This window comes from Streptopelia decaocto (assembly GCF_964273445.1).
Source record: "Streptopelia decaocto genome assembly, chromosome: 11".
NCBI classification, from domain to species: domain Eukaryota; kingdom Metazoa; phylum Chordata; class Aves; order Columbiformes; family Columbidae; genus Streptopelia; species Streptopelia decaocto.
This window is the reverse complement of record NC_138666.1, coordinates 4300899-4328075: the sequence shown is the minus strand read 5'-3', so window position 1 is coordinate 4328075 and position 27177 is coordinate 4300899.

The following is a 27177-nucleotide window of genomic DNA, read 5'->3' as shown; positions in this document are numbered from 1 at the left end:
ATTTGTCTCATGTGGGAATTCTGAATAAAATTACCAGTAACATACTTGCGTTCAATTAAATCTATTTCAACATACACATCATTTAGTCACTCAGCAGGGAAATCCTCTCTGCCACATTCGAGGAGTGGTAATCGATATGTGCTCACTAGTAACATGTCTGCAAATTTCAAAACACTATAAGGAGTTAGGTGATGTAGATGACTTTGTCTTAGTAAATTGTAGTCTCTGACAGCTTCACTTAGCCGTAATCAATTCCCATCCCTGTTGTTCAAAGGCAAACTGTCGAGCGATTTAGTTGCTTCTGACTCAGTGTCAGAAATCATGAAGCACCCTGTTCTTGGGAAAGAAGCAATCTGGACACGATCAGAAAATGAGCAAGACACATTGTCTCAGGTTATATTGAGGAAAAAAATCACAATCCATTCTGGGGGTGAACTAAATGGCTACTCTCACCTCTTAAAACATCACACACAGGCAGGGAAACAACTCAAACAGCTTATTCACAAAAGGGAAGTTTCAGATTTGTGCATACACATCAAGAACATGTGAAAGGTGACCCATGATTCTGCCAAATTGTTTTGTGCAGGAAAATGTTGAGATTGGGGTGTGGGAAGGTTGAGTGAGGAGCTGTGTGAGGAGTGCATGGGGCGTCCCATCACCTGGGCGTGCAGAACTTCACCCGTGCCCCTGCTTCTGCAGAAGGTAAATGGGAAAATGGGGAAAGTCTTTGATGTGTGTGCTTGCCGGCCAACACGCTGAAGGCAGCAGGGGCTGGGGGTGACCAGAGGTGGAGCAGAGTCTGGTGAGGGGGCCTTACCCAGGCTGGCTCACGATTGCTGGGTGTAGGCAGCTGTTTTGACCAGTGCTGAGAGGTGGAGAAAGGTGAAGCTTTGTTACATTTTCCCTTTAGATGTGGATGTCAGGTTGCACTTGCGTTTGGACACTTGGATATATTTGAATTGAAGCCTGGGTGTAGACCAACATATGAAGTACCAGATAGACAAAGCCCTGTCTCTGTCGTGCGAATAACTTGATTAATGCCTACTTCTTTTCCTAATAATCCAGTCTCCTGCCTCCCAGTGAGCAGGTGAAGAGTGGAAATAAAATGGTTGGAATAAAATGACTAGGATGACAAATGCAGGTCAGGATCTGTCAGAGCTCACAAAAGACCCAGAAACAATCAACCTGATTTCCTCAGCTGTGAATGCTCAAGTCAGACAAATGTATAATGCATCCAGCTCTGTCTAACATGTATGTGCAGCCTCCATGCTGGGACTACACTCCAGGCTTTTGAAGTTTAGCCAGTAGCCGCTGTATTTCTGGTTGTTTAGCACTTGCTAAAGAGGAGCTCAGTAGTCCCAGGATGAATTATAATTTTTGCCCTGGGAAAGAAACAGAGAAAACAAAAACCTAACCAGAGCAGTAAAAGCCTTTTGGAATAAGTACTATATTATAAAGGAAAGATTTTTAAAGATCAGATGTGATTTTTTTTTTCCTTCACAAATGGAAGTGTGACCTGAGAAACAGTACAGTTTTGTAAAGGTTTGCTGAACTAGGAGTTGTGCGTAAAAATGGCTTGAAAGGAATTAGTAGACGGGAAGGGAAGCACATGGAGAAATCAGAAACAGCACAAAGGTTTAAGCACCCTATGTGATGCATACTATGGCTGTAGAACAAAGCAGACTTTGTATATGTCTTTTGTGTTTAATAATATGTCTAACTATAAAATCTCTAAGAATATTTATCATTTCTCTTTCTTTCCTCCTTTCACTCCGCTCTTCTCATTCCCTGCAACTGGTTGATACTTCATTTTTTTTAGGAGGGCCTGGTTTTAGACACATTAATTGTGGGTTACACAGGTTGCTTCACTTGCCATTTCAGGAGGCAGCCTCAACATCCCACCTGGTAGTGTTGTTTACAAGCCGGTTTGCAACCTTTCCATTCTGCTCCCTTATTTTTGTTATGCACGGTGTAATGATGCCACATGACATTTTAAGTCTGAATTGGTATTTCTTTGTGGTATATCCTCAGGCCTGCTGTGCTTTGGGTGTTTGTGTTCCCTGTCCAGACACCCACATGTGGTGTGGTTATTTTCGTTGGTGACTGAGTGCAAGCTGTACTCTGGATGTCGCTGGAATATGTTTAGAGCTTCCATTGATCTCCTAACTACAAATAATCATTATAACTGCAAAAAAAATAGTGGATCAAAAATGTGGGAACGTAGCCTGGACGATGCTGGTCCCTTTTCATTCTGAAATGCACGATGTGCAAGTTTGAGGTATAATATATAAATGGCTGAAAGGTTTGTAACAAGAAAACAAGACAGGGTATCATTAGGCAAGGACTGTTTAGGAAAAAATTAGCTCTATGTCTTTGGCTCTTTAAAAAAGAGAATGAGAAAAAGGTACAGGCAGCCGTGGAAAGTTGGTTGGTTTGTGTGATTCCTCAGCCCGAACAGGGTACTCAATAAATCCCCTGCTGTAGTTTTGACTAAACACAGGTTTTTTCTTCCCAATACTGTTGCCATGCGGCAGTCGCACAGTTCGCTCGTTCCACCCCAGTAGTGGCTGCGTCCTGTGTAGATAGTTTCAGGAGTTTGTAGACGTGTCCGATGTTCTGTGGGATAACATGTAAAACTTATTCGGTTGTTTAATTTTATATGTTAGCTGTTAGTCAGGAGAAATCTGGGTTTGGGAGAAGAGTTAGTTGGAAGTTTGAATCAAAATGAGGTTAGGTTGCACGTCTCTCTGCTTTGGTCCTCCCTCTGTAAAAAGCTTGATTTCCCTTCTTCCAGGAGCTCTTCCAAAGGTAAATACATTGATGAGAGTGATGCTGGTAACCACTGCGGTACTGGAGAATTCTTCGTGTGTCTAAGGGTTTCAGATGGAGATGATTGCTAGTTAAAACTTGTCCGTACAGAGCCAGGAATGCTTTTAGGTCCTTCCTAGCACAAGTTCTGGTTCTCATTAGAAACCAGTGGTTTTGTGCATTTGAAATAACAGTTCAGAGTGATTCCTGTCCAGAAGCAGTGAGCAGGACGGGAGCAGCAGCGTCTGTGCTGTGTCACATTGTCCCTGTCCCGCCAGCTCCCCACAGCTGGCCAGGCGCTTTCCCCAGCGCCTGCTAATGACGGCCGTGCTGGATCAGCAGCGCTGCAGTGTCTTTGGAAGGCGGGTGGGGGAAAAATGTGTCTGGAGTTCATGCCATCATATCACAATTGCTTTGGGATAATTATTGAATGCACACAAGAGCAACGTATCTTTTTTTTTTCCCCTGCAAATGAACTGTACTTGATGTAGCGCTATTTTGGTTTTGTTTTCTGTTTAACATTCCTCCGTAAGTGTAGCTCCTCTGAGGCTTGAAATGAGACAAAACTGAACCAAAGTGACTTTGTTTCCTCTGTGTAAGAGGATGGACGCTGAGCGATAATGACATATTTTGCGTGTGAGCAGCAGGTGCGAGACCAAGTGTCTACTGCGGATTAAAGTAAATATGTTTTTTTCTATATTTAACCGATATGTGACAAAGAGACAATGTTTAAATGTCACTTTCCCTGTTTTTTTGTGTGTCTATAATTATACATTCTAATGTGCCAAGTAGCTACTCACTGAAGTTCAAATTTACATAGTAAAGTTGTGCATAACAAGACAAACAAGATACAGTCAAGCATTCATCTCCATGCATCTGGGCTGCCTCCACCCAGCACTTACACTACCAACAAATGAATGTTTTCTGCTTTCTTGAGTTCACATAAATAGCTGTAAATTCCTATAATTAACTATGATAAGTCACTCCCCACTATTAAAACAAAGACGTGTTTGTTTATCGGCCGCACTCGCATCCACCACTCTCAGCATCACGGTGTCGACCGATGTTTTTTCGCTGTGTTAAACAAAGCAGAAATGTTCCTGTTGGGCAATGCCAGAGTCCCAGGAGCAGCCTCAAGCGCCGGAGCCCCGGGCTGTCGCCTGCTGAATGCTCCACTTCTCCGCTGATGGCTGCTTCCACTCCTCCCCATGCCCGCACCCCTCCCAAACCCACAGCCTTGGGTGGGCAGTTGGGGCATTGGGGAGCATGGCTGGGGAGCAGAGAGGTCAATGCAAGTGAGATATCAAGATGAGGAGGTTCTTGTGGGGCCTAAAAATAAAGCGATTCCTATGAACATTTGATTTTTCCATGTGTCAGGCCTGTGTTTAGTCATAGGTTATTTGTGGCGAAGCTGGTCCAGACTTTACTGTCTAAATCATTTTTTTCTGATGTTCAGCTAGATTGGTAGTGACATAAAAAATATAAAAATATTTGTGACATTTTTCTGCTGAAATCTGATTTGGTTTTTGAGTCAATTTTGGGGGGTTTGTTTTTTTTGTTTGGTTAGTGGTTTTGTTGGGTGTGTTGTTTCATTTTGTTTTAGGCTAAGGCCACCAAATTTTGCCCCACACCATCACTTTTCTTCTCAATTTTATTTGTATTTTATAAGTCTACTCTTGGTACTAAGTGGAAACTCTGCTTCACTTATTTCTTACCTCCATTGTCTGCTGTGTGCAGGGGACTGTGCTCAGGTTGCCTCTGCTATGGCAGGACATGTTTTTCGCAGCTTTTACTGTCTCAAAGTAGCACATCACAAGAGATGCTGACCACAGAACTAAATTAGACACCCAAATTACAACTCCCATGAAATACTGAGAAGGCGAGGGCAGGAAATACAACAGTGACAGTTTTGTTTTGCCTAAATTTTCCATGGAGGAGTATTTCATAAGTTATGTCGAACTGGAAAGCTGGTCATATGTCTGTCTCTGCATGGGAACGAGACCTGTGGTCTGTAGATTCCCCAGGAGCAGACGTGCAGTAGTGCCAGGACACTGGCAGCCAGAAATGGAGGTTGTTCTCTGCTCTGGCATCTTTACACCATCTTCTTCCCACCATGTGGGCCTGTTAATTGCGTTATGAGCGTAGTCAAAGATTTTTTCTTTAGAAAAAGAAAAATAGCTGTTGCACAGAACTTTGTATCTGCTGGCTGGAAGAGACCAATAGTTGACCATCTGAAACAGCAAGGATGCTCAGAAAGTGCGTTGTGAAACTTGGGGCCACTGATGGTTTAGTGGTTGTTGGTCATCAAAAAAGTATGAATGGTTTTCTTTTAGTCTGGTTAGTAAAAATAAGACTTTCAGGTTTTAAAAGCAGACTATATGTAGTTTGCCTCCTTCCTTATGGATTTTGTTAGACATAATTACCATGCGTGAACAGCACAGCGCATGGATTATACAGCAAATTCTGTTTTGACCATGCAAACTCACAGTGACACTGTGGGCTCTAACAGCTGTGAAGATGTGATTACAGACTTTCATGTTAATATTGGGTGCCTTAAAGACCGCTGAAGCTTGTTCCCAGGTCAGCAGAACTCGAACAGACTAGCTAAGATTTTGCTAAAACAATGAGAGGATTTTCCTTAAAAAGTAGAGAAAATGAAAACCATACAGCTTATTATAGTGCTGAAAGGGTTAATTCTTAAATGTCCACCCACAAGTCACTCCTACATTCCTAGACTGTCCTTATAGCTTGGCCTTTTATGATAAGTTATTAGCATTGTACTTACATTGATATTTACAAGCTCCAAACTATTTCTGGCCTTGTTATATGAGGTACCGCGCATAATATGTGGCAAGAGATGTAGTCTGATGTAGCTTTTTGAATAAAAACAAAATAAAGAAGAGCAAGCCATCGTTCCTCGTTTTACATTGAGAAACTGAGGCAGGGGAAGATTGCGGGGCCGTGCCCCAGGCTCCCCAAAGGCTCCGTGTCCCCGGGGTTGCTGCAACCAGCAGCAACCGGAGTGTTGTGGCTCAGCCCGGAGCTGAAGAGTTTGTTTTTAAATAGAGCTTATCTTCCTGAAATAAATGCAGTCTCCTCTCCCGCTCCTTTCTAAGAAATATATCGATGGATCAGTGGATTTTTTTCAGCTGTAAACTCTGCCTTTGGATAAAAGCAGTCAAAGGGGTTGTTTAGAGTTTCTGCCTTTCATTTTAATTCCTGGTTTCATATTGTTTCCAGGATGGAGAATAGAAACATGAGCTTTTTTTCTCCTCCCAACTCTAGGCTTGCCCTGGGACCAACCTATTTTACATGAGCTCAGTACATCTGTAAAAGGAAGAACTAAAAAAAAGCCAACAAACAATAGAGCGTAGCAAAAACCCACTTAAAATATTACAGCTCAAAATACCACAGAGCCTCGTTTGTCTGTAATCCTGCTCTGTTTAATGGAACCCCTTGTGTCCAATTCACCTTATATTTTTATTAATCTTTGTGATTTTCCCTAATGATCCTGTTATAAAGACATCACAGCACATGGCACAAGGACAATGCACATAAAAAGTTAAGAATGCATTTAACTACCAGCCATTGATTAGTGTTCTTAATGAGCTTAAATACTACCTGGTAAAGGCTTTCTATCAAATTCAATTGGCTGCAAATGCATTAAGCTTAATGAAAGTCAAGATTTGGGTATATATGAATATTTTTTCTTAGAGGAGGTGCCCTTGCTATGAGTATATGAGCACTTGCTATCCAGCCTCCTGCCCCAGTGGGAAGGGGTGGCAAATGGCATTGTGAGTGACCCCCAGAGCTCTGACCCAATGCCCGTTGCACTTAGTTTGCTATAAATCAGGAGAAATACCACTGGCATCAGTGAAATTGCACTGGTCTTGGTAGTTCTTGTGATCGGTAGACATAGAGGAGGTGAAAGGTATTATCTGTTGGTACAATCTGGGAAAATGTCCATCTGGAGATCCAGCGGCACTTTGCGGGGGGAGGGCAGCCTGGTTTTCTCCAGACTGTGGAAGAATTCAGCAGCAGAATCAGGAACTGAGGCCAGGTTGTAGTAGAAGGCTCCACCAGCCCTTCCCAGGACCCAGGCGGGATGTGTGTAGTGTGGCAGATGCTCCATGGTAATCACTCGGAGCACTGTGTGAGGAGCACAGGGATTCTGTCCTTCCTGTGACCATCCTGCTGTGACAGGGAGCCCAGCTCCATTCTGCTGACTGGGAATATCTGTGAAAAGCGACTGCAGGGCACGAATATGCGGGAAACCCTGATGGGAACCCACCGTGGGGAGGTGCCAAGTGCACACAGCCAACCCCAGACTTGCAGTTTATCCGCAAGAGCATCATTTCTCAATGTTTTGTTTTTTTTTCTCTTTCGTGAAATTTCTTAGTCACGAGGTCATTCTTTCAAACAGAAATATGATATATTATCTTCCCTAAGGTGCAGTTCACCTGCAAATATGGCCACTATCCTTCTAAAGAAAGCCCATTTTCCCCTGGTGTCTCAGAGGCACAATTTCACAAGGACTGGAATCCACTGTCACCTCTTCCTGGACTGTAGTGTAGTCTTCAGCTTCCAAAATTGTTCTTTACTACTCTTCAGACTTCTTTAAGTTACAGTAGTTTGCATACTGGTTACCACACGTATTTTGTTTGGCACAGTTTTTTCCAAAGCCTTTCCATAAAACTAAAAATACAACGCACTGAACAAACTGCTCCATTACCCAAAAAGAAAAACTTATTACTGAAACTTCAGGAAAGCATGTTGTGAGCATTTTGACTTCAGCTTCTGTCATAAAATTCTGAAAAACAAAAAAATCTGGAACATGCAATTAAAATAATTGTAGGTGTGTGAATGCCTGCCTCCAAGCAAAGAATTTAATAATACATTAAAACCTTTATTTTTGATTCTGGCAAAATATACAATTATATCCATACAAACTGCCATTGCATCATTTCTTGGGTTCATGGAGGAAACTTCACCTACTCTTATTTCTACTATGTGTCATGATATTATTACAATTCTTACTTAATTTAACAGAGCAATGTGCTCTCCAGTACACTGAACTGAAAATGACACACACTTTCCTAGTGAGATTGTATTTACTATTGATTTATCTCACCAGATTGTATTTACTATTGACTTATCTTGCCCTAGAGAGTTCTGGTTAACATTCCAGTGATAATTGACACTGCTTTATTTAACTCTCTCGGAAGTGCATCCTCACTCCCAGCAGTGCCTTGGTGCTAGAAAACACTGAAATGCTCATACAAACAATAAATTTGCTGGAGATTGATTCATATGTTTGTCATTTCTGAGAGTTATAAGAAAAACAGAGGTCTCAGGATTAGAGATTATTAATTAGCTCATTAAAGTAGAAGAGAATTTGCAGGTCCAGAATAGGGAGGAAGTATCATCTGAGCTTTCTAAGTATCACTTTTGTTATACTGCAATCTCGCAATTACTGATGCTTTAGCAGGCATCTTCCAAACTAATAGTTTCTACTGACTACATTGGAAGAAGTATAATTTCATCATATTCCTACAGATGCAGTGCACATTAATAGCCTTGTACTATTCTAGTCCATGGGAGGTTCTTCTGCCACTTCACTGAGGTCCCTGTTGTGCCCTAAAGTTTTTTAGGTTGTGTCAGTCAGTGTAATGAAAGATAGTGCCTCTGCCTACAGACTGGGCTGTGCCAGGGTGACTCAGATATCTCAAAATATAACTTGAAATGCTCCTGTTGAAAAGATTTCCCAAAATGACAGCAATCCTGTGATGGTAACTCAATATGCCTGGTCTTTGTTATAGAGCTATCACCGGTGTAGGGCGTTTATGCAGAGATAGAGGTACACGCATCCCTGCTGTTATTTAAATGTTAAGAAGATTAAATATAAAATACAGCATTTACTTGTGGCGTTTCAAAAACTTTTATTGTTGAATTGGTTTGGGGGATGACAATTCTTGGCACTGTTCTTTCTCTAATCTTCCTTTTTCAAGACCTGTATGCAGCAGAGCCATCTCTGCACACGAGTGACCTCTGGACAGAAGTGAAGCTGCATCCCCAGCTCTGAGCCTGGGCTTTGCAGGTGGACATGTGTGGCGCTCAGGGCAGGCCTAAGAGTTTCTGTAGACTCAGGAGAGAAGGAGAACGTATCGGCCTTGATCTATAGCCATGCCTGTGAATACAATTAGTTGTACACATCTCCAGTCGTGTGTGTGTGGGTTAGCAGGTCAGAAAGCCCCTTGGAGGGTGCTGGGAGAGCAGCTGGGGTGCCGGAGCCCAGCGAGCAGGTTAGGTGCCAGTAGATGGCATCCAAGAGTGCCCATCCCTGGGGTGCAGCTTCTGTCCACAGCCGAAAACACCTTCCCCACCTGCCCTACAGCCACCTTTGGTGTGCAACAAGTCACCTTCCACATCCTTCTTTAACTTGCCAGTTGCTACTTGCAAGGTTTGGGGAACATTGGCTTCTGGATTAGTTAGATCATTGATTCCTTTAGAAATGGCCATGGTAAAGGGTGATGTTCCTGTCAGCGTTGCCTCTGTTTTGTATCCAGGCAGCTCCGGGCATGAGTGTGATGTTGTTCCTGCCGTGCTCTCCCACACAGGTGTCTGGGTGGGTTTGAAATGGCTGCACTAATAACAGAGAGGGCTTTACCCACTATATACCTACATCAGCCTTGGCCCTTAAACACTGCACAAGTCTAGATCTTGGCTCCCAAGAGAAAGGTTAGACATAGGATTTCTTTTGTATGTAGTGTGTTTATAGGTCTGCTTTTTTTCACAGCTGTAGGATCGTCCCTCTCTTTGGAAGCTCTGGAGCATTGCTCAAGTGAAATCTGAAAATTACAGGTGTTTTAATCAAGATATTTTCTGCTCAGTGCTGTTGACATACAAAAGTGCCATTTGTTGCTTTGCCAGAGAGGCAGAGGAGGTGGATGACACCTGAAAGACACTTGGGATTGTCCCGTGGCTCTGCCATTGCCCCAAGGAGCACGATTCCACTTCTAGTGGCAATGCCTGATTTCATCACGCTGTGCTTACTTCACTAGTCCCAGAAGTGGCAGCCATAAACACTCAATAATTAACACTGACAGTTAATACTTACAACGCAAAAATGATTTCTTCTGCCTCCCTCTTGAAGCTATCCAGTAATTATCATGATCCCTATTTTGTGTATTCGTGGTACATGCTGTTCATTCACCCTCCGAACCAACAGCAATCCCAGCTGGGTAATGCATGCTGGGTTGCAAATGTGCCCAGATCAGCCAGCTGCCAAAATGCCAGGTAGGTGCTTGTGCATGGCAGCGCTGCGGTGCTGTGACTTACAACACAAAACCATGATCTGAGAGATGGGACAAGGCAGGGGCAGAGGCTGTACCTGCAGGGCAGCGATGTAACACTTGCTACTGGGCCAAGAAACTGCCGTAAGGTGTCTCTGCCCCATCGGGCTGCTCCTTCCCATTCATTCCCACCCCAGTTTCATGGCTTGTTGCTGTCAACACGGCTGCACCGCAGCCTGGATCTCCAAAATGAGGCCGCTGGGAAATATTTGTAGGGGAGGGAGCAGGAACAGCCGCCGCCGGCTCTGCCGCTGAGCCTGGTGCATCACGCAGCTACACCCAGAGTTTCTGCCACTCGTGTCTTGTCCTCACCTTCAAGTCCAGCAAGGGGTGGGTCAGGCGGTGAGGAAGGGTTAATGTGGAAAAGCAAAGCGCAGCGTTGCTCCCAGGAGCACGCAGAGGTGACAGGGTGGCTTGCTGCCACTCCTTCAAATATCGGCGAGATGGACTCTTTAAATGCAGACTATGTAATGTGTTTGGGGACTATTTAAAGTAAATGTTATTGACAGCCATTACATCTGATAGTACGAGTAAGTATTTAGGGAATTTTTTTAAAGGTGAAGTATTGACAGGAAAGACTGTAACAGCCACTTCTGGGCCATTACAATTTATCTTCTAGATCAGTCTGGGTTTATGGTTCACTGACATGTTTCACCCTGTTACCTACTAAAGGGTGGTTAATGACAATGTGTGGCTACACATGATACCGGAGCGTGTGACACAGCACATCTATGATGCAAAGGCCTTGCAGGGAAGTGCTCCTCTGAGGAAAGCTGTTTGCAGCAGATCTTCACAGGGCTTGGTCTTAACAGCTGCATAATAGAATAAAACATTGAATTTGACCTGTCAGAGCAATGTCTAAACTTGCAAATGCCTCACATTCTGGTAAATCTTGGGTGAAACACAAACCTCAGCACTACAAACTTCCATATAATCAATAGGGGGAAGAGCTGCGGTGGCTGTAAGTGGCCTGGATGTGCCGACTGCCGTGGGGAGCACAGGTTGGTACTTGCTGTTTCTGGGCACTGCAGAGCTTTCTTGTCAAAGGCACCACTTTCAATTCATCCCCAGATTAGTCATGAATGGAGGTCATTTTAGGGTTATTTGAGTGTGTGGGTAAAAACAGTTTGTTACAAACAGCAAAGTCACAAATAACATTCACCTCTGCAGGGGTCCTTATACACAGCCTTGTTGGAAATGTTTTTGAAGCAGCAGAAAATAAGGACACAGTAGTGCCCAAAATAACCATGGTCCATAAATTATCTAAGCATGCTGTCTTTCTCCTTGCTGGTCATATTCTGGTCACCAATAGTATTCTGAGGTTTTTGTTCCTTTTGTATTTATTTTTTTTTATTATGCACCTGAATTAATCTGTCTCCTGCCAAAAGGTATTTTTTTTCTTCTTTATCCAGAAAATTGTTTAGAATTGGGATTTCCTTCTGCCCTCCCAATTCCAAACCACTGCAGAAGCAAAACAGATGTGGATTCACTCTCCCATTGTCAAGCCCCAGCTTTCCAATGTGAACTCAGTAGACTTTCACACAGATACAGTGGCCCAGGTGTGAACAACAGAGTGAGGTCTTGCCATGAAAACAACATTTCATTCCCAAGGTACAGATGCACATTATCTTCTCTTTTAACTTCTGGCCACCAATTCTAGAGGCTTTTTCTGGAAGCAGCCGGCAGCGTGGCTGAGTTCTATCTGTGCCTGTCTCTTGTTCTTCCAGCATCAAGCTGCATTTTCATGGCCATCTTTTGAACAGTGAGATATCTCCCATTAATGCTGATCTTGCCCCGCATTCCTGTGGCATGACTGAGCTGCTCAACACCGAGGCTGTTCTGGTCCCACCAAAGCCAGCCTGCTGTTGGGGTGCAGGCTGCTTTGGGCAGTGAGACCGTTTTCTCCTCCTTTTGTTTGCGCTGGATTTTCTGCAGCCGCAGCAAGTGCCATTCAGTCCCTCTGTTAACATTTACACTGCAATCAGCATCCTGCGCCCTGTTCTATTTTCTGCAGACATGTAAATAGAAGCCTTTCGTAAACTCCGTTTAATGATAGTGCCGTACTATGGGCTGTCTAAAACGGTGTCAAGGGATCCTGTTTCCTTTTAGCTTCACCATTTGGCTAAGGTATAATCTACAGAATGTCAACACAACACATCTCTCTATTGAGTGTAGAGGTGAGATACAAAGCTTTCAAAGCAGGCAGATTCTTTTACTGTTTCTTGGTTTCCTCAAGCACTTTGTGCATGAAAGATTGTTTCCTTATCTCTTGGAAAAGCTTTTGGATGAAATTAACCTCCGTGTAGAGGGTCAGCCTAACGGCCTCAGTACTACTTAAGGGCTACTTAGAGCCTATTCTCAGAGCTTAAATTGGATTTGTATGGTGCACAAGGTGCATTTCCCTGTGTGAACAGGTAAAAATGAAAGATATAATAATTTATACTTTGTAATGTTTTCAGTTCCTGACTGGATATATTTTACATGGCTTTGTGTTGCGGGAATTCTTAAGCATCAAGTCACTAACTGCATCCCGGTTTCAGAAGCTCTTCAGCAAACATGGAGCAACTGGGGCTGGCTGGGGAGGAGCCGTTCTCCCGTGCTGCTGCCGTGCTGCGGGAGGTGCTGAGAGCAAATGGAGCAGCAGGAGCAGGACTTGTCCCAAAGGCCCGAATCCCAGGCAGCTGGTCTAGGGGAGAGCAGCCTTGGCCCCTCAGTGCGTCCCTTGGGGGTGACACACACCCCAGGGGAATTGACACTGGGAAAACTTGGTTTTCCGCAAAATTCAGGAGAGCAACTGCAGCTGCTGTCTGAACTCTTCTGAAAGACAATTGTTGGTAGCATTCCGTTTTCCTTTTCAGCCCCTGCAATGGAATTAGACAGCTCTGTGTCCAGCTAGGAGAAATCTATTGGGCTATCTCAATCTACAATAAGTATGCTTGATATTGAAGGAATAGTCTCAAATGTCCCTTATTTTCCTTCTTGAGAACTCTAGGTAGGCTACTCAGTGTTTGTTATCAGGGCAATGTAAATCCAAAATGTTACCTTAATGTGAGTCTGTGGACACCACTGATTAGGTACAGGTATATATGTGATAATCATGCCCCAAATTAACACCAAAGGGACCTAATAAAGCATTTCTCCATCTTGCTTTCCTTCAGACAGCTTTGCAGTTGGCTGGGACAGGTTGCCTGACTGCTGCCCATTGTGTACCTATGTTTCAGCTAAGAATATGGTCCTTCTGTTACCAATTAGGTCAGCCTGGCATTTGTCAAGTCCTAAATTCAGGTTGTCATTTTGGACACTTATAAATGGAAACAAAGCTGTGTTTCTCCATCATGCTTCTAAATAAGTTCAAAAACAATGCTGAGTCCATTTTAAGCATCGGGTCCACCCAGCAATCTTATTTCCCTTTTTGGTAAATTGATCTTTCTGTTATAATGGGCGACCTCAGAAATTTCAACAATAGAAAAATCACTTTCCTCTCCCACCTTAAGATCTGTGAAGCTAACCTTGCTTGACCAGCTGGTTCAGAAGGTTCATTTTAATGTACTTTTATAGTAGATGTTAAATAAGGGACAGTTGCATTTTAAGTGTTGTGAGTTACTTCTCAATATATCTGAGTTTCAGTTCAAGCGTGAGCTGTGGAATTAGGAGCCTTGTCTCTCAAAGGATGGATGTTGCTGTGGGCCTTCTCAAATCATCTCTGTCTCAGTGTGGTGAAGAATTTGTAAGACTAAATTCCAATACTAATTTTTGGTCCTGGCAAGTCCTTTTGTAAGAACTCATTCTGAGGCTGAGTGCTTTATGGGTCCCAAAGAAAATTATAGAGACAGGTCGTTAGCCTGTCTGGGGAGGTACTCAACGCTTTGAAGGATCTGGTCCTTGGAGTGTGTTTCAGATTGTATCTGGAGTCTCTAGAGTCTTCTTCATTCAGAGTAATACAGAAAAGCTCAGCTCGTAGGAGCAAGCAGGAAAGGTTTGCAGAAGCAGCATCTGGCACTGGTAAAACACAGGACGTGTTTAGCGAGTGTCAGTTTTCTTTCTGTAATTCAGGTTCTTGGGTGTCATTTCTGTCTCATCCGCTCAGGTTATGAATGACACATGAGGGGTCTCTTTCCAGTAAATCACAGCAGCGGTTGCGGTATGTACAAGCCCGCTCAGATACTGGTGGGAACCAAGCCATGGGGGAGTGCAGACCCACACTGACTAACTTGCTGGGAGTGAGCCCCACCCTCGGCTGGAATCCCTGTTAATGTAATAATCATCCAGAACTGGGAGTGTTAATGCCAAAAAAAAGCCCTGGGAGAACAAGCACTACAGGAGGAGGTGAAAGATGTGGGCAGATTAAAAAATAAAGCGCCAAATTCTTGGCTAGAGTAAATAAATAAAGCTCTTTTGAAGCTACTGGCGAGACACCAGGTAACCTGACCCAAAATTTGTACAGGTGGGTGAGCCCTTGCAGGACAAACCTCCATATGTTTGTCATTACTTTAAGATATCTCACAGTCCCTCCAGCCCAGCTCTTCCGCAACCTTCTCCTTCTGTTGTGCAGAGGAGGGAGCAACATGCAGAAGGCTTCTCCTCAAGACCTCAGCGTATGGAAACTTTGCATGAGGGGAAGCTCCCATGTCCTTTTCCTTGCAGGTGTTTCTGACTGGCATGGTGCTGGTGCAGCTGAGGGCAGGATTGCTGCGGTGGGACGGGCAGCGGCGTCGGGGACTCTGCATCCTGTCCTGCAGCTGCTCCAGCTCGAGGAGCCCAAGCACAGGGTGCGATGGGAAGGGGTGTCTGGTTGTTGGCCTGACATGCAAAAAAATGCCTTTCAGTCAATCCATCCACCTTGCAGCATTCCTTAAAGCTACTGAAAAGACAGTCCTCCAGTAACAAAAAGGAAAACAAGTAAACCACAAATCAGTGTAATATTTGACTTGGCTTTGGGAGCTATTTCTCTGAAACTGTTTAAGGCTATTATGAGTAGCATGGTGTTTAGCTCTCTGCTAATGTAACAGCTGAAGAAAAATTGCATTTTGCTCTTGACTTGCTTGTTAGTCAATGGAAACTATAACCACAAACAGTAGAACTCCATTTAACCACTGTATTAAATATTAAACCCGAAACTGTCATTACCAATTATTTTCAATAGGGCATAATGGTTTGAGGGTTAAGCAATATGGACTAGGAGCCAATGGATCAGTCTAATCAAATGAAAATATTCCTGATGGGATAGTGCTGGATGGGAAGGTGCAGCGATGCTGAACCATGGTTTCTAAAGCTGGGACAATTTGATGTCAAGCGTTTTCTTGTTTTTTGTTCCTTTATGGCTAACTTACTCTAATGCTGTTGGTGAGGAAGTTGATTCAGGGAGGCAGAGAGACCAAAAGCCTGGAAACTTTTAGGTTTAGCGTGTGTATCTTCTTACAGTACTGGTGGCCGGCATATCATCCCGTTCACTCTGCAAAATGCTTGTTGAGCAAGATTAGAGGTTCTCTGCCTAAAGAGACATAATCAGATTGAAACAAGCCCTGCGGTGCCTGTACTTAGGAGGAAAAGGCTGAACACCTTCTTTGAAGGTTGCAGATAAAAACACGTTATTAGTAGTCAGAGGTGCTCCTGTGCAACAATTTGTATTTATAAATATTTATAAATAGAATCTTAGAAAATACATATTCAATAAAATCCTGCTCTCATTAGAAAAATCCAGTGGTGATAGTCAGACACAGCAGGCTGCATCTTTCTGGCTAGGACAACAATCTGCTGGGGGAAGATTTTTCAAGTGTTCTCTGTCTACAAGTGTAAGTAAAAACACTTAATGTCCAACTCCATGCGTGGCAGCAGGAGGCCACGTAGAGACGCGCGTTCTGCTGCAAACCCTGTGACTCCGGACCTGCTCATGTATTCTCCAAATCCCTTTGGCACATGCTGAAGTTCTCTTGCAAATCAGGCAGAAATTACCTTCCATATTGGGCCGGGCCTGGCTTCTTCTGCAGGCTGATGGACCTTGGGCAGCCGGGCTCCTCGGTTGTCCACTGAGATCTGCTGGGCTGGGGCAGGGATGGTCCTGCCGAGCCTGCACAGCCGGAGCTGCTGGCGACGTGTTTGGAGCTCAGCGTGTGCAGCAAGTGTCCGTGAAACGCTTTAGATTCTCGTCTGCCTCTTCTAGCGAAACCAGGTTTTGTCAGAAAGATTCCTGACCAGGGCTAGCCTGATTGTTCTCATGGTTCAGCTGAGGTCAGTAACGCATGTAATCAGTACCAGGGTGTGGATGCATCTGGCAAGTAATGGCAATACCCCAGCCTGTGAAGATTTTCCTCTGAATGACACTGCTGTAATTAAGTCTCCAAATTCAGGACTCTGAGCCAGAATTGAAGTTCGGGAACTTCATAGAAGTAGGGGCCAGCTGTGAAACTCATCTAGGGATGTGGATTGCAATTTCCCGAAGCCCCGGGGCGGTTTGGTTCTGGGGGAAGATGCTCAGGAGCTGTATAAAGAGATTGAGCAAAGATAGCAAGTTTTCTCTCACAGCGCTACTCTGAGTAAACACGTTTGCAATAATCAGCTGTTGACAGATGGCAGCAAAACACCTGTGAGTGACTAAACTTTTCAGCCACGTAGAGCTCCGGGAAGACTTGGTGCTGATTCTCAGAAATGAGAAGCAGATCTTCTAACGCGCTCTGTATCTATTGCAGCTTTCTTCTTTAGCCACAATAAAATGCCTATGGATGAAGCTCATGGAGGTTCATCGAATTCATTTGGCACTGGTTGAAGCCTACCTTTAAAATATGTCAGATGTAATGCTAATCTTGGTGCAACCGCACTGTAATTAGTGTTTGGCTCCCCACACTTCAGTAAATGCACCTGACTCAGCTATTTTGCAGTTAGATATCGTTATGCTTTGAAGCTGTATTTACCATCTGCAGCTGAAATATTTGCCTAAAAGCATCTCATAGACAATAAGGCTTTGGCCCTATTGTGGTGCTTGTGCTTTGTTTATATAATGACCCAGATGCATATCCAAAAGGTGACCATTTGCTTACAAGTGTTAGAGCCTAATACATTGTGGGATAAGTTTCTTGACTTTCTAAAGGGATGGTTTCACAGGACAACAAAGAGGAGTTCCTGATTGGACCTGTTGATAAATTACAGGCTCCCATTACAGAACCATTTGAAAATTGGTGTAGTGGGAGGTTTTGCTCAGTCGCATGAGAACAAGATGAGTGTAGGGTGGACAAAATAACCGTGATATGCCTCACAGAGGGATCTGTGTCAAAGCTTGGCTGACCTCCAGACTAGACCCTCCAGGCTAGTGCTGGGTGTCATAGAATCATAGAATTGTTTCAGCTGGAAGAGACCCTCAGGATCAGAGTCCAACCATAACCTAACTCTAGCACTAAACTGTGTCCCTAGGAACCTTGTCTAAAAGCCTTTTAAACCCCTTCAGGGATGGTGACACCACTGCTGCCCTGGGCAGCCTGTTCCAATGCCTGACAAAGTTCAGACTGTTGTACTTTTGGTGGTGCACACAAAGGGGACCTCAGGTCTGCTCCCCGAAGGACATCACGGGTTTCACACTTGGACTTACCCGCAGACTGCCAGAAACCAGTGCACAATCACCACCATGTCATCAGCATTCAGAGTTCATCTCCCGTCTTGCATTATTTGCTTGAAGTTCTAGCTTGTGGATTCCAGTGGTGAGGAAAGTATCTCAATTTTCATGTAAAAAGAGAGTTTTTAGTTCTTATGGTTATGGAGAAGAGCCTGAAAATGTGAACTTTAAAGGCTCAGAACCCAGAAGGCATTTAGGTGTGATTTATGTGTGCGACTCCTGCTTTCTGGTTTTTCAGTGCTCAGGGTTAGCAACACAGCCAGCTTTGTTTCATGAGGTAAAGTGGAGCTGGAACACTTCAGATAATGGAAAGTCCCTGGTAACACCGATACAGCTGGTTCCTGCTGCAGCTGTTTGCAGAAGGGCTCTTATCTGGGGTGCAGCACCTCGTGCATGCCCCGCTCTGGCTCAGAGCTGGACTTGTGGGGCATGTGGATGATGTGGTGTGTGTGCGTACGAGTCCCTTGCAATGGGGACAGAGGCACCCAGGTATGGCAGGGAACACGTGGGCAGCCCATCGGTGCCTGTACTTGTATCAGCCCATGCCTGCAAACCAGTCTGACTCTGGATAATATGTTGATCACATGTTGCTGGCTGTCTGGAGAAAGAAAAAAAAGAAATCGGGCTTTTTCTGTAGAGGTTGGATATTCTGACTGGGCATCATTTATCCCCTAATCTGTGGATCTGGGCTGCAGGCTTGGAAAGTGCGTTACTCACGGGCAGAGCCTCTGCAGATGTGTCTGCTCGTCTGCCGGAGTTTATGAGAAAATATGACCTTTGTGCGTAGATCCCTGGACTCAGTGGGGTTGGATTTCATTCACTGGGTGTACAGAGAGATGATGGACACATGATTTTCAAGAACAAATTAACCCTTCGGCATGCAGTTTTGCCACATTACCCGTGCTTGACACATAAACTTTAGATCAGCTTTTCCTTTATTATGTTTTCAAGAGCATGAAGATCCATAGTGGCACCTAGAGGGTCCTTTTTCTTATTTCCACTTCAGTCATGTACATTTCAGACATTCAGAAATCATGAGATTTACTTGAAAATAGTGAGGGTGTCTCTGGAGAGATTAGGAATTTTGGGTGTTTAACTTCCCAGTCATTGGGTTGGATGTGTTTCACATGTTAAATATTTATTCTACAATGATGGGGCCAACAATATTTCTTGTTGCTGTTGGTACTTGTATTTGCTTTAAACTTAAAAGGCCTTTATCCCCCTTTCCTTCCCCGTAACTCACGTGCATGTGAAATAGAAATGCACACTCTTACCTTGCTTGCGTAGGTACGGGGTAGTTTACTCCTCACTTGCTGCACAGCGTAACCCACTGGGCAGTCACAACCTGTCCACATGCTCTTGCTACATGCTGTTTTTTTGGCTGTGATTTCTTCCTGCCACTTCTATGTATTTATCAGCAGCAGGACATGGGTGTTGTGTGGTGCGGGTGAGAGCAGTTTGGAGCAGCTCACCTTTTCTTCCCCGGGTGCTCAACTTCATTCCTAATCCGTGCCCAGTGGGACGCGGTTGCTTTGGGGAACAGGCACAGCTGACCCCATGGCTTTAAAATGGAAGTGAAAAGGTGCAATCAAATGCTTTGTTCTTGCAAGTAAGAGTGAGATCACAGTGTTTAAAATAAGCTTAAGTAAGAAGGATACTCAAATATACATAGGATTTGATTTTTCATGTAGAAGAGTTAAGCCAAATTATAACACTTCTGCGCAGTCATATCAATGACAGGGTAGGTATAAAACTCAAGAGAATTATATCTTTAATATCTACTTTCACGTGGTGAAAAAGATCCATTTGTTTGAATTGGTACGTTTGCTTTATTTGAAACTTTAAATTCATCACATTTCCAGGAAACTCTAAAGTAGCATTTTACTGGGCTTTCTCTTTTTGACCACCAGGGAGACCATCTCTTACTAATTCAATAAAATGAGAGTTCTTTTTTATTATTATTTATATTAATACCAACTATAGCTATGACATCTGTGAAAGGAGCTGCTGTGTTATTAAAGTCCTTAATAAAAATGTAGGTCCCTCTTCTACTGACCCAGATAATGAGTTGTTGATGTTTTAAGGAAAAGAATTTACACATATGTATTCAAAACCGCATCTGATTTCATTTTCTGTCGTTGCACAGATTTGTGAATATCTGACCAAAATGCCTTGTATGTTTCTGTGCTCAGAATTACTGCAGCATTAACTGGGTGAGCATTTCATAAACATGAATGTTTTGCATTTTCTAAGCATACTAATATTATGTTTCAAAATCAAAATGTGTTCTAATTATGTTGCTGCAACAACTGCATAGCATTATTGAGTTAACATTTATATCTAAATTATGTTCTCTTCTGTTATACAAGGAGAGTGCAGCCGATTCTTTCCTCAGATTTTAGTGCAATAGTCCAAGTGTCATTCAAAGGTGTTAATACATCTTGCAGTGTGGATTTGGAGATGCCCCTTCTCTTTAAATTGCTCAGTCTTATTGGAGTCATTAATGAGTTCAGAGTAAGCAATCAAAAGCCACTCTGCTACAAAGTCCCCAAGCTTCTCTTATTATGTTATATTTTAAATTACTCAAGACACCATTAAAAAAAAGAGGTAAAAGAAAAAGGAAAAAAAAACACTAATTACCAGCAATAAACAGTCTTGGCTGTAAACCTCAGATTTCAGGTAAATTTGCGTGCTTTCACCAGTTCAGAATCTGTCCTTATTATAAACCTCATTATAAAATGAGTGTACTACAGCCTCTGAAGAAATCACTGTAATAAATGAGCTTTGCATTCACAAGATGAGTTCCCACATGTGTGAAAATGTTAATATTCCCGTGACTGAAGTCAATGACATAATGAATCTGCAGTGGAAAATCATTCTGCATCAAGCAAAGACAGGCATAACTGTGCTGGGCTGTTCTTGGCAGCCAGGACGGTTTGTATCTCAAGTGAGGAAAGGAAAATAATTGCAGTTGGGTGTCAGTGTGCGCTAACCGGGCATTGAGGCTATTGTGTTCTACTTGTTGCTACACCTGGTTGAAAAATGTTACTTGAGAGTAAACAGAATGAGAAACCTACTTGAAGAAGACTCCAAGATGCAGGCTAGATACCCTTTTAACCCTGAGTCACATCAGGCATGTTTATAAGATCTTTTGTAACCAGATGTGAACAACCTCCTTCCAGTCTTGCTACCTTTGGGACTGAAACCAGCTGTGAGATAAAGACACCACGCAGGCAGTGCGATCCCACGTCTGCGCACATGTTGGAACTGTTACTCCGTTGAGCAGCCTTAGAGTTGTTTATTTCACACGTTTCAGGTGAAGGTGAAACCCTAATACTGTGAAGGGAACTAGAAAATTGAGTGCAACTCAGAGTCTGCCTTGACTTTCAGGTACTAAGAGAGTTGCAAGTATAAGAACTGTGTTGGACACCATGTTGGGAAAAATAGTTCGTGCATTTAGGAGCAAAGGAGAGGTTGTGTTGCTATTAGTACAAAATCTTGAGCACCCTTCCATTTGAGAGTACAAATTCCCAATGGACTTAATGCTTCTCAAATATAGGACTTGCTGAATTGATTCAGAAGCTGAATGACACCAGTCTTGAAATATATGAGTGCAATTGTAATTCTTTTGCAAAAGGGCTGGAGGAGCAGAGGTAGGTCTGAAATAAGAGAGGGGTTTTTCATCCATGGACACCTTCTCTTCCCACTCAAAACAGTAAAGGTGGGAATTACTATATATAGGAAAATAAATTTAAGAGTTTGATACGTGTCTTGTGAGCATATTGACTGTTCTGTGTACTGCTTGAGCAAAATAACCCTACAAAAATAATTTGTGCTGAAAGAATGCTGTAATTGTTTGTGAGTCAAGTAGTTCAGTGTTCTGGCTTATAATTTTGTTGTTGGTCCTTTAAGTCCAAGAAGTGTGTGTGTTTTGAAGTTCTGAACGTGCGTTGCAGGAGCATGTTCCTTAGCTTTCAGGTTTTGTGCTGCTGCTTCTTGGGCATTTTATGCTATCAGCTGATGAACTATCTTACAGAATTAATCACATACATTCTTTTCTCATGGGTTGCCAATCAACTTCGAAGGCTGGGCTTTAACATGTGCATCAGTCATACTGCTGCTTGATTGAAAGAAGTAAGCAGGCTGTTCTTTTCAGGTAGAGGAGAAGAAAGCAGATATATTGTCAGTAGCTCCATCATTTGGTACCTTGCCTGTCAGGAGAAATGTTTCGGACCTACTGTGGCTGTCAGGTGGGAGATGGGTGAGGTTGTGCCACGCAGCAGTCGTGGATGAGGAGAGGTAGAGTTCCTGGTTCTTGGCTCCTCTATGTTCCCATAAATTGCTGGTCCTTTTCCCTCCATCTGTCTCTGAAGAAGCGCTGGGTGAGCGGGGGCACCCAGGGGATGTAGTGGCCGAGCAGCATGAAGAGCAGTGCTACCAAGTGCCAAGCAGCTGAACTGAGATGCACCAAGCCTTCTGGATGTGTTGTTGCCATGCATTCGTGTTTCACATGACCTACTTTAAAAAAAAAGAAAAGATGCAGCCACGTTGAGCTACAAAAGTGTCAGACTCTCATTGTGAAAGGGGCTGAACAAGCTATTTTAAGATAAAAGCAAATGAAATGATGTTGCACAAATTCTTGAAATCTACTGTAAAAACAAGCAAGAACTGGAGCCTGAGCCAAGATGTGTCTGAAACAGTGCTGCGTGTCAAGAGGACGCTAAAATCCATAGGCTTCCAGCTGCTTTCGCTTGGTCTGAGGGGCACAGACATTTGTTAAGGTAAATCAGAACCTGGATAAAGCAGCAGAGGTAACCCTGGAGCTGATGTGTTGTGCCAGCATATGAGGAAAGATCCTGGTATTTCTATTGCTTGTCTTATAAAAGATGGCACGGGATTATTTAACTGCAAGAGCACAATGCTTTGAAGTGCAAATATGGATAGCACATTACGCTGAATGATGTAAACCTTTGTATCGTGGTGGTTAGAGTGATCGTCTGTGACATTTCACAGGGGGACAGACAGGAGGAGGGAGAACTTCAGAGAGTAAAATTGAAGCATGTTCAACAAGCAATATGGGCTCAAAGCAGCAGTGCTAAAGGAAGCTCTAGTTATGTTAAGGTAACTATCAGGTTAAAATAAACACACCATCTACTGGCACACATCTTGGGTGCAGCCTTGTTCATAATTCAATAGAACTGGTCAAGTTGTTCCTCTACCCAAGACTTTCAGTTTGCAACTTGTAACAGCTGGTGTGTGTTAGTTGTGGCAGCTGAGATCACTTAAAACCACTTTTTTTTTTATGTTCTGTTTTTATTATTCTACCTTTTCTCTTTGGTTTACTGTCACTGATTCTCTCTGCCATAAATCCAGGTCTATTAATTTTGACCAGGTTTGCTGCAATTCTTAAATGACCTGCTTGCTTTGCTGCAACTTCTGTGGTGTTAGATCTTAGTTGAGCATGGAGCTCCTGGAGGGCGAAGTGCTCTTTGTGTCCATGGGGCTCTGCTTGCAGCAGGAGAAGCAGTTTCTTCTTGCAGGATTTCCTGAGACAGCCTGTGAAATTAGTGTCTTGTTTCCTACATCTCTTAATGGCCCCAGTTCACCCAGGTACCTGTCGACCACTCGCAGACGTTCAGAGCAACCCACCTGCTATTTTGACATCTGACATTTCTGCCTTGTTTGGATTTCCGAGGCTGAACTGGGCTCATGGAGAGCTTTTGATGAGACAGCTTCCTTATGGAAGGAGGCTGGAAGTAGGTCACCGCTGTTATCTGCTTCGCTTTCATTGCCTGAGTGGTGTGAAGGATGGGAACAAGCATGGGAGAGTGGCTCTTGGGGAGCCAGGGCACGAATGCCGTATTCAGCTGGATCGGCCGTGCCCCCCTCCCCATGGAGAGAACATCCCGTGGGAGAAGGCACCACCTTCCCCATTTCAGAGCCAGATGAAAGCTTTTCAGGTAATACAGAAGAAATGAGTAGGGGAGTTTGGAGAGGGCTGGCTGTCCCCTCCCTGCAGACACCCACCCCAGCCCGTGGGGAGAGACAGGACAGAGGCCACCACGCTGTGCTGGGACATCGCATCACCTGTGCTGAAAGCTGACACTGCCCTGTATCGCTACCCAGATACTGCTAAATTATAATGGTTTTTCTCCTGCAGCCAAGCACCTGATGGGGTGTTTCAGCTCCTGCTTTTCATTCAGTGCTCTCTTTCCTCTTTGTGTACTCCCAACAGCAGTGCTTTGCTGTCCTCTACAGAGCAGAGCTTCTTTCTCTTTGCTTTCCCCCTCTTTTACTGAATTTGGTAATCTCATTTTTGCAGCCTGTTTAAGTCCCTGAAGGCTTCTTACAGTCATTGACATCTGCATTCACATCTTTTTGAGTTATGCCCTCTCAACAGTAATTTTGTGGCTTTATTGGATTCCTTCTACCTCATTGAGGACATTTCATGGCTACCCAGACAGACACACACCCTCTGCATCAGGCTTCTGTTGGCTAAGGGATGGATGATCCAGTTACTTGAGGCTACTCACCTCTGTGTCAGCTTCACGCAGGTGTTCTCACACTCTGGCCAGCAATCTCACCACTTCTTGCTGCTTTAATACCACCCCCACTTGAGTCAAAAGAACGTGAAATCCCTCTGTGCCCAATCCCCTGTTCCCTGACTGGTGCGGGGTTTGTCATTCGGATCATCTCTACTTGCATTTTGCCAGCAAACCTGACAATACAAACCTCCATCTATCAGTTTTACAGGCTGTGTCAGATAATGTGTTCCGCAGCCCCGTTGCATTGAACTGGAGTGAGTGAGTCCTGAAACAATTCATATTACAGGGATAATTGCTTTGTTATATAAATATTATACCCATCAGGCACCTCCCTCTCCCTGTAAAGGTAAGGTTAGCAAGACCTGAGATTGCTGGAGCCATTAATCAGTCCATTCTGGTTCTTTCCCCATTTGAAATTGAGTGGGATGGTTAGGGGTCATTTATCAGTCTGTCCCAGGCTGTGCTTATGAATAATAAATGGTCACTAGAGCTGGAGTTACGGCTTGCTAAGAGTGAGACCTTTTTTGGTTTCATTGAATGCAACCACAATTGATGTCAAGGGTGGCAGGATCAGACCCTTCATGCAATTTTGAGTCACATGTGAACTGTAATCTGATAATAATAACAATCTTGTTAACATTATTCCAGCAACATTTAAGCAGGAAAGTAGCTTCAGAGGGATAGTGATTGGGTGCTGAGAATGGATATGAGATGGAGTCAGTTGAAAATGAGTTGGGAGAGAGACAGAAGGAAATTATGGAAAGTGAAAAATGTATATTATTATATTTCACGGACACACATTTTTAACCCTTTCACAGGGAAGGTTTTTTCCACAGAAAAGCAGTGAACAGTTCAGAGCAGTTCTGTACTAAGCTATGGGTGTTACAAATGGATTTGAGCTTAAAATGACATCTGGTACTGTCCGTGTCCTGTGCTGGGGTGTGTGAAGAGCACACAGCCCATCTCCTGAGGTGCATGACTTGTATTAGTCTGATTTTCCCAAGACATAAACTCTCAAGGTCAGGCAGAGGAAAGCCCCCAAGGCCCAGCTTATATTGCAACTGTAACTTTTCAACGTCACCAGCTGCAGTCATCTTATCCAGAATCTGTGAATATTTGGTGGTTTCTGTGGTACTTTTATTTGTGGAAATACGTGAAAAAGTGATAGTCTCTCCTTCCATTCATAAAATGAAGTTCTTAGACCTTGTGGCTGCAGAGAGAGGTTTCAGATTATGGTTAGGGTGAATGCTACAGGCTTTTACGGAAGAAATCGGTGAGAATGCAGAAATAAATGTCAAATACCTTTCTTTTTTTTTGAATTCTGAAAATTTGTGTTCGACAATAGCCGTTGCCTAAGTTTTCATTTATATTTAGACTTCATGCTTGGAACTGGCATTGTATAGCAGTCAAGGACTAGCAAACATCATAACTCAGCCTTTCCTAAACCAAAATTGGACATGTGAAGAGTCATCATGTGCATCTGCTGGATTCTGCCTGAGTCAGGAATTGCAGCTTCATCTGCTGAACAGCTGCTAATTCTGTGGGGCATAAACACCTGAAAAGGACAGGAAAGCCTTGGGTAGGTGCCATTCTCCTTTGGAGGGAGGTGTTATGTGGCCTCTCAGCTGCCCCCCATGCTCCCGTGGCTCTGAGCTCTCGAGCAGCCCCAAGTCACTGTCACCAGCCTCAGGCAGCGAAGGCCCCGGGGAGGTGCCCACAAGGCACCGTGTTGTGATGACAGGGACTGGGATGACAGAAAATCCCAGGGGCCCATCTGCTTTTTTCTTAATATATTTTCTGGCAAGCCCACTCATCATTCACTCTCTAATACAGGATTAAAAATGTTGTCAGGATTCCTGTTTATAAACCTATTCAAATGCATTTGTTCCTGGGTCCAAATGTGTTTTGGTTCAAAACAGAAATAGCCTGATGAAGTTTCTTGCTAAAAGGAAAGTTATTGCACATGTACATTAGTTATTTTTCATTAACTTGAGGGGAACCATAAATGTGTGTTGTTCCTAATTAATTGCTGGGTTATGTAAAGAGTGCTCCATATAGCAACATGGAGCAGGATGCTCAGTTGGGTTTTCTTCCCTTGCACTCCTGAGCTTCAGTTTTCTCCCAGTCTGAAGTAGCTATTATTGTCCCAGTGGATGGTTGTATTTCTTTAGAATGCAGGTGTTTACAAACAGACATTTATTTTCACAACATTAACCCTTCAACATTTCACTAGAGGATGATGTTGGAGACTTCTCCTGGAGAAGAACGTCCGAAGATACTTGGGTTGTCTTTTGTTTCTGTTTTCTGCTGTGTAAAAAAAGGTTCTGGCATGACTGGATTTCTAGGTGCTACCATGGTGCCAATAATATTAACTTTAATTGGTGTTAAACCTCTGTTTGCTTATTGGATCTGTTATCTTTACGTTTAAATCTCTAACCCCCTCTCAAATGTTTATGGAGTCCCTATGGCTGTTGCTGAGCAGTATGTTCCACGTGCAATAGCCACTTTGTATACCTTGGGCAGGTATTAAAAACTGTTTTAAATAGTATGTAGAAATCCATATGTTTTCTGGAATCCTGCTCTGCTTTTCATGCAGAAGGAGAACAGAAGAAACAGCATGTATTTATTAAAGCCATATTTCTTCAGATAGCTTAACCTCTGCTTTATAAATTGCATTTAACATCAGTATCATATTCTGTCTTAATGTACTATTGCATTTTAAACTATGTTCCCATGTCAGTCTGGAGTGGTCCATGCAAATCAGTCCACTGGACAGAAAACAGGATGGTATTATACAGTGGCTCTTTAGTGTTATATCCAATTTTATGCTTTGTTGAGAGCAGAAGTCACACTATAGCAATTCCTCAAA